A 16,670-nucleotide genomic window follows, 5' to 3' on the forward strand; every position below is an offset into this window, starting at 1 on the left:
AGATCTGCTATGGGAGCACAAACATACATTGCATGGTGTCCTGGAGATTAGTGGGGTTGGAAAGCTAAAACAGGTGGAATACTTGGGGAGACTGAGATTCCAGCCATTTGTGAAAGACAGGAATCTATGTCTGGCTGCTTAAGGACAAAGAAAAGGTGGGCAGACTCAGAAGCTTCCTAGCAGTGAGAGGGCTGCTGAAGGGGCAGGATTTGAACAGAGCTTGCTACTCGGGAGAAGGGATAGGTGAACAAGGTTGTCTGGGCATGCTTTGCCCTGCAGGTTGGTAACTTTCAGGACCATCAGGTGCGCCATACTCCTGGCAGGATATGCAGCTCAGAGGCCCATCAATGTGATATGCAGCCTGCTGCACCTTCCCCCTGCCCTGCCGGTACCAGCTTGCAAAACCACAGTCCCTCCCCTGGCCTCAAGCCAGCCAGAGGGAAGGCCCACCTACAACAACTACAGAAGCACAGAGTTTTAAACCTGTGTGCTGGCCCACTGGTTCTGATTGTGGAGACAGGAGCTGCAGCTGGGAATCAGGAAACAGCTCTTTCCTCCTCCCAGGCACCAGTACTGCTCCCCTGCAACCCCTGACATCATTCCAGGAGCTGAGCAGCTCCAGACAGTAGAGATTCTGGGCACTAGAGGGCGCCACATACAAATATGAAACGTCCAAAGAACCTGACTCAGACCAAAATCTTGAAAACATCAGGAAAAGGCCTAATTGAAACTGAACTCACCAATCTTGCTGAAAGAAAGTTCAAAATAAAAATCATAAACATGCTCATGGAGGTACAGAAAAATATTCAAGAACTCAGGGATGAATTTAGGATGGAGATTCAATCATTAAAAAATTCCATGTATGAAATGAAACATACAGTGGAAAGATTTAAAAGCAGATTAGATGTAGCAAAGAAATGGTAAATGGAATAGAAATTAAAGAAGATGAATACAAAGAGGCTGAGGTACAGATCTCTAAGAATGAAAGAATATTGAGAGAAATGTGTGACCAATCCAAACAGAAAAATACTCACACTATAATGGTACCTGAAGAAGAAGAGAGAAAAAGGAATAGAAAGTGTCACTGAGGAGGTAATTGCTGAAAAATTCCCCAATCTGGGGAAGGAGATAGTCTCTCAGGTCATGGAAGTGCACAGATCTCCCAACAGAAGGGACCCAAGGAAGACAACATAAAGACATAAAATAAATAAAATGGTAAAGATCAAGAATAAGGAGAAATTATTAATAGCAGCCAGAGAGAGAGAAGAGGTCACATACAAAGCAAAGCCCATCAGGCTATCATCAAACTTCTCAACAGAAACCTTACAGGACAGAAGGGAGTGACATGATGTATTTAATGCAATGAAACGGAATGGTCTCAAACCAAAAATACTCTACACAGCAAGATTATCATTTAAATTTGGAGGAGGGATTAAACAATTTTCAGATAAGCAAAAGCTGAGAGAATTTGCCTCCCACAAACCACATCTACAGTGCATTTGGGAGGAACCTCTATAGATGGAAGTATTCCTAAGGCTAAAGTGCTGTCACCAGGGGAACTAAAACCACTAAACTAAAACAATTAATTATGAAGCAGATGCAAAATCAAATCAACTACCCACATACAAAGTCAATCAAGGGTAGACAAAGAGTACAGAATATGATACCTAATATATAAAGAATGGAGGAGGAAGAAAAGGAGGAAAAAGTAACAAGAACCTTTAGTTTGTGTTTGTAAAGGCATACTAAGTGAGATAAGTTAGACTGTTAGATATAGAAAGTTACCATTGAACCTTTGGTAACCATGAATATAAGGACTGCAATGGCAATAAGTACATACCTATCAATAATCATCCTAAATGTAAATGGTCTGAATGCATCAATCAAATGACATAGAGTCACTGAATGGATAAAAATACAAGACCCATCTATATGCTGCCTACAAGAGACTCACTTCAAACCCAAAGACATACACAGATTGAAAGTAAAGGGATGGAAAAAGATACTTCATGCAACTAACAGGGAGAAAAAAGCAGGAGTTGTAGAACTCTTATCAGACAAAATAGACTTCAAAACAAAGAAAGTCACAAGAGACAAAGAAGGACTTTACATAGTGATAAAGGGGTGAGTCCAATAAGAGGGTATAACTGTTATAAATATTTATGCACCCAACACAGGAACACCTACATATGTGAAACAAATGCTAACAGAATTTAAGGGGGAAATAGAATGCAATGCATTCATTTTAGGAGACTACCACACACCACTCATTCCAAAGGACAGATCAAACAGACAGAAAATAAGTAAGGAGACAGAGGCACTGAACAATGTATTAGAACATATGGACTTAACGGACATCTACAGAGCACTCCATCCAAAAGCAACAGGATACACATTTTTCTCAAATGCACATGGATCAATTTCAAGAATAGATCATATACAAGGCCACAAAAAGAGCCTCAGTAAATTCAAAAAGATTGAAATTGTACCAACCAGCTTCTCAGACCACAAAGGAATGAAACTAGAGATAAATCACACAAAGAAAATGAGAAAGCCCACAAACACATGGAGGCTTAATAACAGGCTCCTAAATAATAATTGATCAAGGATCAAATAAAAACAGAGATCAAGCAATATAGGGAAACAAATGACAAAAATTATTCAACACTGCAAATCTACAGAATGCAGCAAAGATCGTGATAAGTATATTGCAATACAGGCCTACCTCAGGAAGGAAGAACAATTCCAAATGAACAGTCTAAACTCACATTTAAAAAAAGAACAGAAAAGGAAGAATAAATGATTCCCAAAGTCAGTAGAAGGAGGGATATAATAAAGGTAATAAAGATTAGAGCAGAAATAAATAAAATCAAGAATAATAAAACAATAGAATCAATGAAAGCAGTAGCTAGCTCTTTGAGAAAATAAACAAAATAGATAAACCCCTAGCCAGACTTATCAGGAAAAAGAGAGAGTCTACACACATTAACAGAATCAGAAATGAGAAAGGAAAAATCACTACGGACACCACAGAAACACAAAGAATTATTAGAGAATACTATGAAAAGGTATATGGTAACAAACTGGATAACCTAGAAAAAACAGACAACTTTCTAGAAAAATACAACCTTCCAAGGCTGACCCAGGAAGAAACAGAAAATCTGAATAGACCAATTACCAGCAACAAAATTGAATTGGTAATTTAAAAACTACCTAAGAACAAAACTCCTGGACCAGATGGTTTCACTGCTGAATTTTATCAAGCATTTAGTGAAGACTTAATACCCATCATTCTTAGTTTTCCAAAAAGTAGAAGAGGAGAGCATACTCCCAAACTCACTATACGAGACCAGCATCACTCTAATAACAAAGGCAGGCAAAGTCACCAAAAAAAAAAAAAAAATTACAGACCAATATTTCTGATAACATAGATGCAAAAATACTCCAAAAAATATTAGCAAAGTGAATTCAAAAGTACATCAAAATGATCATCCATTTTGCTCAAGTAGGATTTATTCCAGGGATGCAAGGATGGTACAATATTTGAAAATCCATCAACATCATGCACCTCATCAACAAAAAGGACAAAAACCACATGATCATCTCCATAGATGCTGAAAAAGCATTTGACAAAATTCAACATCCATTCATGATAAAAACTCTTAGCAAAATGGGTATAGAGGGCAAGTAACTCAACATAAGAAAGGCCATATATTACAAACCCACGGCCAACATCATACTGAACAGCGAGAAGCTGAAAGCTTTTCCTCTGCGATCGGGAACAAGACAGGGATGCCCACTCTCCCCACTTTTATTCAACATTGTTCTGGAAGTCCTAGCCATGGCAATCAGACAATACAAAGAAATAAAATGTATCCAGATTGGAAAGGAAGAAGTTAAACTGTCCCTGTTTGCTGATGACATCATATTGTACATAAAAAACTCTAAAGAATCCTCTCCAAAACTACTAGATCTAATAACTGAATTCAGCAATGTTGTAGAATACAAATTGAAACACAGAAACCTTTTGCATTCCTATAAACTAATGATGAACTAACAGAGAAATCAGGAAAACAATTCCATTCACAATTGCATCAAAAAGAATAAAATACCTAGGAATAAACATAACCAAGGAAGAGAAAGACCTATACTCTGAAAACTACAAGACACTCATGAGAGAAATTAAAGAAGATAACAATAAATTGAAACACATTCTATGCTCAAGGATAGGAAGAATTAATATTATCAAAATGGTCATCCTGCCTAAAGCAATAAACAGATTCAATGCAATCCCTATCAAAATACCAATAACATTCTCCAATGAACTAGAAAAAATAGTTCTAAAATTCATATGGAACCCAAATAGACCCCAACTATCCAAAGCAATCTTGAAAAGGAATAATAAAGCAGGGGGGGATTATGCTCCCTGACTTCAAGCTCTAGTACAAAGCCACAGTAATCAAGACAATTTGGTACTGGCACAAGAACAGACCCATAGACCAATGGAACAGACTAGAGAGCCCAGATGTAAACCCAACCATAGCCAGTCAGTTAATAAACAATAAAGGAGTCATGGACATACAATGGAGAGATGACAGCCTCTTCAACAGCTGGTGTTGGCAAAACTGGACAGCTACATGTAAGAGAATGAAACTGGATTGTCATCTAACCCCATAAACAAAAGTAAACTCAAAATGGATCAAAGACCTGAATGTAATTCATGAAACCATAAAACTCATAAAATAAAGCATAGGCAAAAGTCTCTTAAATATAAACAGGAACAACTTTTTCCTGAACACATGTCCTTGGGCAAGGGAAACAAAATAAAAAATGAACAAATGGGACTACATTATGCTAAAAACCTTCTGTACAGCAAAGGACACCATCAGCAGAACAAAAAGGCATCCTACAGTATGGAAGAATATATTTTTTAAATGAAATATCTTACAAGGGGTTAATATCCAAAATATATAAAGAACTCACATGCCTGAACACCCAAAAAGCAAATAACCCTAATAAAAAATGTATGGAGGATATGAACAGACACTTCTCCAAAGAAGAAATTCAGATGGCCAACAGGCACATGAAAAGATGCTCCACATTGCTAATTATCAGAGAAATGCAGATTAAAACCACAGTAAGATATTTCCTCACACCAGTTAGGGTGGCCAACATAGAAAAGGCTAGGAAGAACAAATGCTGGTGAGGATGTGGAGAAAGGGGAATCCTCCTACACTATTGGTAGGAATGTAAACTAGTTCAACCATTGTGGAAAGTAATATGGAGGTTCCTCAAAAACTCAAAATAGAAATACCATTTGACCCAGGAATTCCACTCCTAGGAATTTACCCTAAGAATGCAGGACCCCAGTTTCAGAAAGATCTATGCACCCCTATGTTTATCACAGCAGTATTTACAATATCCAATAAATTAAAGCAACCTAAGTGTCCATGAGTAGATGAATGGATCAAGAAGATGTGGTACATATACACAATGGAATATTATTCAGCCATAAGAAGAAAACAAATCCTACCATTTGCAGCAACATGGATGGAGCTAGAGGGTATTATGTTCAGTGAAATAAGCCAGGCAGAGAAAGTCAAGTACCAAATGATTTCACTCATCTGTGGAGCATACGAACAAAGTAAAAACTGAAGGAGCAAATAGCAGCAGACTCAGAGAACCCAAGAATGGACTAACACTTACCAAAGGGAAAAGGACTGGGGAGGGTGGGAAGCAACGGCCAGATAAGGGGAATACAGAGCATTACGATTAGCACACAAAACGCACTGGGGAGCACAGAAAGGCAGAAAAGACAAGTAGTGACTCTATACCATCTTACTACACTGATGGATAGTGACTGTAATGGGGTATGTGGTGGGGACTTGATAATGGGAGAAATCTAGTAACCATGATGTTGCACCATCATGGTGCAAAATAAAATAAATAAAATAAAATAAAAATAAATAATAAATAAAAGATTAAGGAAGTTGGAGAATATAAAATGCTCATTAAAATTTACCACTTCCTAAGAGATTCATAAAATTGAATAGGCTTAACTATCATTTTTCTTTTACATAAAGGTAATAGGGAAATTCTAAGCACTTCCAACAAAGGTACCCCAATACCATAATTTTATCAAAGTGTTTTACATTCATCTGACATGTAACCCCCTACTTGAAAATGTATTAAAATTGTGACATTCGTAAAACTCTAGTTGACTGTACTTATATCTCAGGCTTATACAAAACTAACTATCACCTTCTTCCCTACAAAGCCACGTATATCATCTGTATCATTTTCTATAACTGGATAACTTTAGACAGTGAAAATTTAAGCAAGGATTGTCCCAGAAAACAAAGAGATATGTTCACTACAGCCATGGTAGAGATTCAAGTCATTCAATTGTTAATGACAGAAATTGTTAATACATGATTAATTCTGTGTTTTCTTTCTCTATCTTTACAGTCAATCCATCAAAAATTGTTTGAGCTATCTAAAAAGCATATCTAATATATGTCAATGTATTCAGTTTCTACTGCTACCACGTTGACAGAGAAGATAAAAATTTTTCATGTTGACAACTCTAACCACCTTCCTTCTGTTCCTTGACTCCTCAACTACATACTCCATGGAGCAACAAACGTGCCAATAAAAGGTACATTAGGTTATATTATTACCCTCATTAGAATCCCTTAACAGTTTCCAATTGCAAATTTTTATTAAAGACTATATATTTCTAGGAGTTATAGATTAATAGAAAAATTGAGAGGAAGGTATAGAGATTTCCCACATATACCGCATGCCTACACATGCATAGCCTTCCCTGTATCAACATCCCTCATTAGGGTAGTACAGTTTTTATAACTGATGAACCTACATTGACATACCATAATTACCCAAAGCCCATAGTTAATGGTAGGTTTCAGTCTTGGTATTTACATTCTTTGGGTTTGAAAAAATGTACAATAACATGTCATCATTATAGCATTATATGGGCTATTTTCACTGCCTTAAAGATTCTCTTTTCTCATCCCTCCCACTTTCCCCTCCATACCACCCCTAGCCTCTGTCATCCACTGATCTTTTTACTGTCTCCATAGTTTTGCCTTTTCCAGAATGCCATATACATATTTGAATCATACAGTTTGTGATTGGCTTCTTTCACTAAGTATTACACATTTAAAGTTCATGCTTTGTCATGGCTTATTAGCTTATGTCTTTTAGCACTAAATATATAACTGCCTGGATGTATCACAGTTTTTTATCCATTCACTTGCTGATTATCTTGGTTACTTCCAAGTTTTGACAGTTAAGAATAAAGCTGCTACAAACATCTGTGTTCAGGTTTTTATGTGGACATTAAGTTTTCACTTCCATCAAGTAAATACAAAAGTGTATGGTTACTAGATCATATTTCTGTGCATAAGGGTATATTTGGTTTTGTAAGAATCCTCTGAAGTGCCTTCCAAAGTAGTGGACCACCATGTATTGCCACTGGCAGTGAATGACAGTTCTTGTTGCTCTATATCTTTATCAGCATTTTGTGTTGTCAGTGTTCCAACTTTGGACCATTTTAATAATTGATAATAGTGTCTCATTTTTAAATTTTTTTATTTGACATATATGTATGCAGATATATATTTAGATTTTGTTTGAGTGTTTCACTCTGACAAGATTAGCAGTGATTTTCTCCTGGATATACACACAGACTAAAGAAAAGTTGAAAAAGTATTCTCCCCCAAAATAAATATTTTTTTTAAAGCTAAACAATAAGGTCCAAATAAAATCCAGAGTTTGCTATAGAGTTCAGTGATTTGCCTGTATATTCTGCATTACAAGTGCCTTTCAAATGTCTTGGGCTTGGGTAAATAACAAAGAAAATAATGCCAAAGAGCAAAGCCATTTTAATTGTGACTGTCAAACAGTGGCAGTTTACTGACATACTGAGCTCCAAGTTATTTTCTAGTTGTATTAGGTGAATATCTGTATCTATCTTTCTATCTATCTATCTAGTCTCATTGGAGTGGTATGTCATATATATATTTGTTCATTTTATTATACCAGAATTGAAGTTCTGTTCATATCAAATTGGGGGAAAATTCATCTCTCCCAGATTTGGGCCATGCTGCATAAATCCTAACTTTAGTTAGTTTCTTAAAGTTTGCATACTTTTCCATTTATTTTGAAAAATTTCCTTAGCTCTGAAGTATCAGTGTGTGGTTACTTTACTTAGCATGTTTATTTTTGAATCTGCTGTTACATAGTTATAATTTCATACAGCATTAACTTTCCTCTTGAATAATTATATAGGCTAATAGCAATGCTCTAAAACCAGTGAAAGTCTGTTTTTAACAGGTATGAGGATAAGCTCTCCTGACACCCTCCTAAGATGTGTGGTCATTGCAAAATCTGCTGTCATAATATGCAACTAGAAAGGAATATGCCTAGGCCTTTTTTCTATTAATTTTCCCAGAAATGGATGATAATCATTTGAGTCTCTCTGAAAGTCTTTGTTCTTGAGATAATAATTACTCTTGACATATCATTAAATGTTCATAAATGATGAATTTGAATTTAAAAAATTATTATTCTTTCATAATAAAAACCCTGGTAAAAATTTCTTTGGATGCCTATTATAAATTTATTGAAATGTGATTCAGGCTTTTTTCATTATTTTAGATTAGGATGTCCTTGCACATAATCTTCACTCTACCATGAATGGAAATTAAATTTTCCCTTAACTACTCATCAAAATTGGTAATTATTAGGCAGATCCTAATTTGGAGCAGATTTGGACTATATCCTAAAAATATAAATATTGATAGCCAGCATTAAATTGTTTCAAGTGCTTTAAAAAAATGCAAGCAATGTTTGTCTATTGTATTCATTATTGCTAATCTAATCAGCTAGTCAATTTAGTAGATATTACAAATCAAATATTAGAACTGTGTCAACTGAGGAAAAAACAAATTACTGACTGATAGAATTATTATGATATGGGAAAAACTTAAATTTGAATATCCTTGAATGTATGTGCTGTGTTTTCTTTGTGTGATGTGGAGGGAAAGAATGGATATTGGAAGATGAAAAAATTTCATGGTGCAGCTGGTATTTTGTGTGGTTTTATGTTTTTTTTTTATTTTTAACTGAAACAAATATGCCTCTGCAAAAATAAAAAAGATTTACTTTTTTATACAAGCATATGGACTTTGGGTTGTGCATATTGTGTCAACAAAAACTCTACTTCGACCAACTATGACACTGCTGTTAGAAAAAAAGTACTTTATAATCACTTTGAATGCATCTGGACTAAGTATTTTATAATTTATGGTTGTTTTTTGAAATACTTATTGCCTAACTGTTTAGTTATAAGATGATAATATGTTGACTTTCAAAGTAATAATAGCAAGAGTGACCTTACATAAAATAAGCTAATAATTAGTAATTTCCTATGACATTATGTATGCATAATTTATACCAATCAATTCCTCATAATAATCACAGAAATACCAACGAAGATACTTTAGTCAAAAACATGATGTATCTTTGTAAAGCAATACAAATGTATTCCTGTCTCATTTATCTCAGTTTTTCTATTTGTTTTATGGAAGGTGTTACTGTGTGTTGTTAATTGCTTGAATATATCAATATTGATGTCACTTTCTTGTTTCACTTAACTGGTTACGATATATGATTATTCTAAAAAGTTAAAGTGAGATATTTTTTATGTCTGTCATTATGATAACATAGAAAATTGTAGTGACCAATTCTCCCAAAGGTTTATAGGTTAAGTGCTGATGTCTACAAGTGGAAACATCTCTAACTGCAGGGACTGTATTTTTGTTTTCATATGTCGCTGTTTTTTCTTTCTTTCTTTTCTTTCTGTGGGCTATTGTACTTAAGTGCTCAGGAGCAAATAAAATATTCCAAGGTTTGTCTTCTTTGAGATACTTCTTTATTTATTACCAAATAACAACAACAAAAAAGAAGAAAATAAATTCTAAAACAAATGCTTATTTTACTAATTATTCATTTATTTCAAATTGCCAAATAGATGTTTTGAGAAGGAAGATTTCTTTGAAGTTAATTTTTCTTCCCCATGCTCTAGTTCTTGGATTTTCTCATGCCTTTTGCACTAACAGAAAAGGCAGAATTCCTGCCAATGGTATCAACTTTGTCATACAGAAATCTGCTTGGTTTCAGTATTTGAGATCTAATAAAGCAGATTCTTACTAGTTACTCTAAAAATATAAGTTAAAAAGGTGGATGCTTCTCACCCTACTGGGTACTGTCTGTGAGTTAAAAGCCACCAAAAGGAGAAAAATCCCCTCTTACAGAAATGGAGTTAATATTTCTGATATCTGTCTGAATACCCAAATGATTATCTTGGTTTTAGATGAACAAGTTCACAGATCTGCTGTATAACAACGTGCTTATAGTTAATAACACTTAAAACTGTTAAATAGGTAGATCTCATTTTAAGTGTTCTTACCAAATACAAACAAAAACAATCTTTGTTTTGATTGAATGAGTTTGAGGCATTAAAACAAATTTGGGTTGAGAGTGTTTTGTAGAGTGCCTGGTAGGAGGAGATCAAGTATGTTCATTAAAGTATTAGATTACCAGCTAGATAAAGGTTTTTGCAAGGATTAAAACAAAATTCATTTCTGGTAGTTGTTACCTAAGTAATTTGTAAACACTCCCCCATGGGAATAACTAGAAGGTCTATACAAATTGTTTTCTTTAATATTTACTTGAAGGTATTAGAAAGCTAGCAAGATAGCAAAGAAATTTGTAGTCAATCTTTAGAAGAGATAAGTCTAGAAAGAAAAATGAGCTGAATATTTGAGGCTGCATTTCCTCACGATCCAATAAAGAACTCAGATATTCAGACTTCATAAAAATTAGTGTACAGATAGCTTGAAACTAAAAGGAAGAGAAAATAATCACAATATAACCACAGAAACAAAGGTGATGAAACTAATATTATCAGAAAAAGAAACTCCAAGGCAGGAAACTCTTTTGGAGATACAGAGGGGCATTTCGGAATGATTAAGGGGTCTAGCTCTCAGGAATATATCCTACTTAATGTACACAAGCCAATAATGTCTTCAAAATACAGAAAACAAAATTCAAAAATAGCAAAGGAGAAATAGAGAAATCACCAAAATGGTGAAGAACTCTAACATACATCTCTCATTAGTCACTAAGGAAACAGGCAAACAGGAAGGGTTTTAAAGAAAAGAACAAACTTGTTTAATGAGCATGTATAGAATGTACTCTCAAAACTGGGAGAATTCATAGTTTTTCAAATATATTTAAAACATTTACCAAAGGTAGTTTTAAATAAACCATACTCTGGGCAATTAAAAAAAAAAGCCTTGGAAGCCCTTAAATACCTGAAATAATTCATTATATGACTTATTATCTGTGACTGCAGTATAATTTAGCTAGAAATCAGTAAGCAGAACAATAATTAGAAAATCCAAATAAAGGCAGTCAAACAATACCACACTAATAATTATCAAAATGAAATTTAGAGATTCCATAAATTGAATGATAATGAAGTTAAACAAAAAGTAGGAGCCTAAATCCAATCAGATTACAATAAAATACATAATTTTGAAATGCATTTGTTAGAAGAGGAGAGACTTAAAATCAGTCAACTAAATTTCCATATCGAGAAGGTAATAAAATGACATCAAATCAACTTCAAGGAAAGTAGAAACAATTATTAAAGACAGAGCCAAAATCAATGAACATAGGAGAATCATAAGAGAAAAAAATTGATAACTTGGTTCTTTGAAAAGACTGAACTAATAAAAGCTTAGTAAGAATTATAAAAAATTATCAATATCAGAAATGAAAAGATGTTAATAAACATCAGAAGAAAGATAAAAATGGATGCATAAATATATTTATTAAAAGAGCATAATTTTTTAAAACTATGGCTTTGCAAAAACTGACAACCTACAAATTGAATCTCATTTAAAATCTTACCACAAAGAAAACTCAGAAAGAAAAAACATTATTGCATTAACTATTTCAGGTAATAGGAAAGAGAGAATACTTTCTAGCTTCCTTCATAAATCCAGCGTAATCTCAATTACAATACCTAAAAAGCACAGTATAAAAATGGAAAATTACAGAAGTGTCCATAAAAACAATTGAGGTAGATATGGTAGTCTGTTACATTGATGGCCTCTAATGAATCCCATCTCAGTATTCATGCTCTTAATGAAGCCTCGTTTTCTTCCATTTGGCCTGAACCATGAAATTTGACAATAAAATGTGGTAAAAGCGATGTGCTACTATTTCTGGACCTAAGTTTAAAAGCAGTCTGGAAACTCCTAAGTTTTACATTACTGGGAATTTTGAATGTAAGAAATTCATTGGTTGTTCTAGAGAGACCACATTAAGTGGCTCGTGGAAAGATGGTCTTTAGCAACATAGCAATAGTAGGTATGCTGCCCCACTATTCCAGCTAACCCCAGCCCCAACCAATTCATTAGACACAGTTACATGAGGAAGCAATGCTAGCAGCAAAACTGCCTAGCTGTGTCTAGTTCAGACTTCAGAATCATGAAAAAATAAAATGGTTTTGTTTAAAACTTAAGCTTTGCAATGATTTGTCATGTAACAACGTATAAGTAAAGCAATAGGATATATTATATCTGAGCAGTCCTATTAGCTATAGAACAAAAATGGGTACATAAGTCATGGAAAATACCTGTGCTGGAATATTTCTAAAGCTATCATTTACATTAGAAAACTAGAAAATACCCATACACCCATCAGCAATAAGAGGGATAATACATTTTGGTATATTTTGAACACAGTAATGCAATGTAAATGATAGCTGCCTCCAACTATTTGAATGAATTTCACAAATCCAGTGCTTTGCAAGTGAAGCTAGAGTTAAAAGAGTACTGAATAATTCCATTTATAAAAAGGAAAAATGTGGACAAATCTAAATAACACTGTTAGAAGTCAGACTAATGGTTATCCTGGGGAAGACAGTATAATGAATGGACAGGAGCAAAGCAGGGAGTTAGTTCTGAGGTGCTGGGACTATTTTTATACTTGTTATTGTGTGATGATAAGAGGTGTGTGTTTTTTATTTGAGAAAAGTTATTGGGCTGTACAGTTACACTTTACTTCAATAAAGAATTGAAAAACTTAGGAGATGAAAAGTGATGAGAATAATAAAGACATTTGTAAAAGGAATACTGACTTTACCAAATATGAAGACTTATAGAGCCCTAATAATTAAGAAGGTATAATAGACAAATAAGGAAGCAGAAAAGAATCAATAAATAGTCCCACACTTAATGAACATTGATTTATGACCAAAATCACATTATATTACATTGAGACAAAGCATATCATTCTCAATAAATAGTGCTGTTTCTATTGGCTATCTATTGGAAAAATCACAGCCTAACTCTTTATACTTTATATTAAATCATTTCAAAATTGTTTAAAGATGTGAAAATCAAAATAATAAAATACTGAGGAAAATATCTTTTAGATTTTGTAGTCAGGGATGTTTTAAACAGGATAGAAAATGGAATAAGCAAAAAATAAATTTTAATAAATTAAACTGTATTGAAATTAAGAATATCTCCTTATCAAAAGAGATCATTAAAAGAAATAAAAGTCACAAAATGGAAGACGATATTTGCAGTACATGTAATTGTAAGCCTTTTTTATAAAAGAGTGCTCTATCTTAGCCATCAGGGAATGCAAATTAAACTCAGTAGATAATGTTAGATACCTGCTAAAATAACTAAAATTAAAGAGACTGCCAATACCAAAAATTAGCAAGAATAATAAGCAAATAGAAATTCTCATATCATGCTGTTACTAGTAAATTTGTAAAATCATTTTGGAAAATAGTTTAGCAATAGCGATTGAACTTAAAACATATATACCTATGAACTGAGTTATGCTTTATTCAGAAATGCATCCATATGTACACTGAAAGATTTGTAGAGGAATGTTCCTGGAAATATTTATAATTACCTCAAATTATAAACATCTCAAATGCTAAACATTAAAACAAATACATTTATTTATCTTGTTTATATTAAATGTGTGTATATGTGTATAATAGTATGCACAATAAAAATGAACAAATATACCTAAGATCTATCACATGGATGACTATATCAGAAATATCATTGAAAGAAGATACAGAAAATGGAAAGGCACAAATAATGTAAGATTCAATTTAACCAAGCATGACCTGTATGTAGTTTTAGAAGTCAAAGCATTGGTTTCCCTCTGGGGAGAATGATGGGCATAATGGAAAGCAAAAGGATTGCATCTAGAAACTTTTAAATATTCATAACATAGATGTTTGCTTTATACTAATCCAGTAAACTGAATTTATATTTAATGTCAGTCTGTCTTGTATATATATCTATCATATGTGTGTTACTTCACTCAGAAGATAAGAAAAGTAAGGATTATAATCAAGGTTATGATTCTACTGACAAAGTAGTTTTTATCAAGAGATGATTTAATAAGATGATATGTAGCATATGTCTTAGATACAATTAAAATAACCTCCATTCACAATGACCCAAAAAGAAACTTAACTGAGAAAAATCAGTTTTAAAAGGAATTGCCCTTTTTTAAACAACTGAGCTACTTTAAGACCAGAAAAAAGATGCGTAATTTTTAAATGCTATATAATTCCACTTACATTGCAGTTTTCATACATTGTTAATTTAAAAAAAAAGAACTTCCTATGACAAATTTAATAATTATAACAAGATCTCATTTTATATCCTGAGTTTAAGGATTACCATTTCCTTTGTAAAATCTCTTTAAAGGTACTTGCTATGTTGGAAATTCTTCGACTACTGTTTCCCTGTTACAGCATGTTGTTTATGTATTTAGCACAGACGGGTCCATGATGCTTTGGAGTAAATAAAACTGCAAGGACTAACATAATAGGGAATTAGAAAGAAAATAAGCATGTGCCACATGAGAATAAAACAGCTATGGAGACTTCTGCAGCAAGTCACTATTGTCACTGACATTTAAAATGTTGAATCTAACTGCCCATGTGTAAACCCCATTCTTACTATTAGAACCTGTTTGAAAGCAATATTAATCAGATTCTCAAAGAAACAAAACAGAGCACCAATGTGCTATTATATGAAACTTTGATGTACTGCTTTAGTGGTTGCAGTTGGTTGGTTAATCTAGTTGAGATATGAGAAATGGGAAAGAGGAGAATAGAAATTGAAATATGTAAGTAAGGTGATTTGTCTTTGACCTAATAATCTAAAAGAACTAACATAACTTTCACAATTCTACTTCCCAAAATGTGCTGTTTTTTCTTACACTCCTTTAGATGTCTGAAATCAATCTTTTCTGCTGGTATATTTTAAGTCTCAAGTATCTACAGTGAATGTATCATGTTACCATGAAGTAATACGTTAATTAAAGGAATGGTTCTGGTGATAAAGATAGAGGAAATGCACAGAGCAAACAACTGTGGTATTTTTCTTCTCCTCTTCGGAATACAGTACCACACTTATTAATAATCAGGGGAAATCTTGTCCTGTCAGCTTCTACTTTCTATAAAATGAACAAATGAATGTATGAAAGAGGAACAAGTGAGGTTCAAAATGGCCACAGTCAACCTCTCTGTCCTGTGTGTTTTACTATGTTCTCTTCCTCTTTCTGTTTTTCCCTCTTTCTCCCTTCTTTCATCTTTTGGTTAGTAATACACTTACAGAAAAAATTGCATTTATCAATTACATGCATGTGTGTTCACACACACCTGTGGCATAATAAACACTGGTTTATGTTTTCCTTTTTTATGTTATTAAAAATTTCCTGGAGAAATACACATAAATATGAATGAAGGAATTAAATAAAAATAGAAAATAAGTTAATCTCAACTGGAGTAGAAAAATAATTTTAAAAAGCTGCAAATATTGAGCTTTCATTTAGAAAGTCCTTGTTTTTGTAAAGAAAAGAAGTTAAACACATGTTTTACTTTGATTAAAAACACAAAAATTCCTAAGAAGTCTGTTTATTCAAGTTTTAAGGATCTTGAAATCATCTGTTAATGAATTATTGAGGCTTCATTCACTTTGCAGTCAGCCAGAGAGCCATTTAGTTTTATAGTTTTCTCCCTCAAAAGCTCACAGGGCACCTTATAATTCAATTATATTGTAAGTACCCCTAAGAATTTTAATTACATAAGGCAGATGAGTTTAATTCCTGAATTTCTATGAGATATACTTGAATAAACATGCAGTTAAGTTTTGAGTCCTTAAAGTAGATATAAATGATACTTAGTTATTGAGGAAAATGAGCTATTTTACTCTTTTCACTCCAAGTTCTCTAAAGGACCTTCTCTCAACTAATCCCACAAAAAATATTTTGGCAACCCTGTTAGACACAATCTCACCTGTAATAGGCTAAGAAAGGAGAAAGACAAAGCCCTTAGGAAATTTCCCATTCCTTCTATAACTTTTCATTTCCTTATCCTTTCCTAAACCAAAACTGTCACTGACTGGGTGTACAAAATCCAAGAAAGAATATGAGCAAAATAAAAAGTGACAAGCAGTCCAATATCATTACAAGAATTATGTTACCATCTCTTTTGTTCCCCTTTATATAAAGAATTGACTCACTATTCA

The sequence above is a fragment of the Manis pentadactyla genome, chromosome 2 (genome assembly GCF_030020395.1).
Source record: "Manis pentadactyla isolate mManPen7 chromosome 2, mManPen7.hap1, whole genome shotgun sequence".
NCBI lineage: Eukaryota > Metazoa > Chordata > Mammalia > Pholidota > Manidae > Manis > Manis pentadactyla.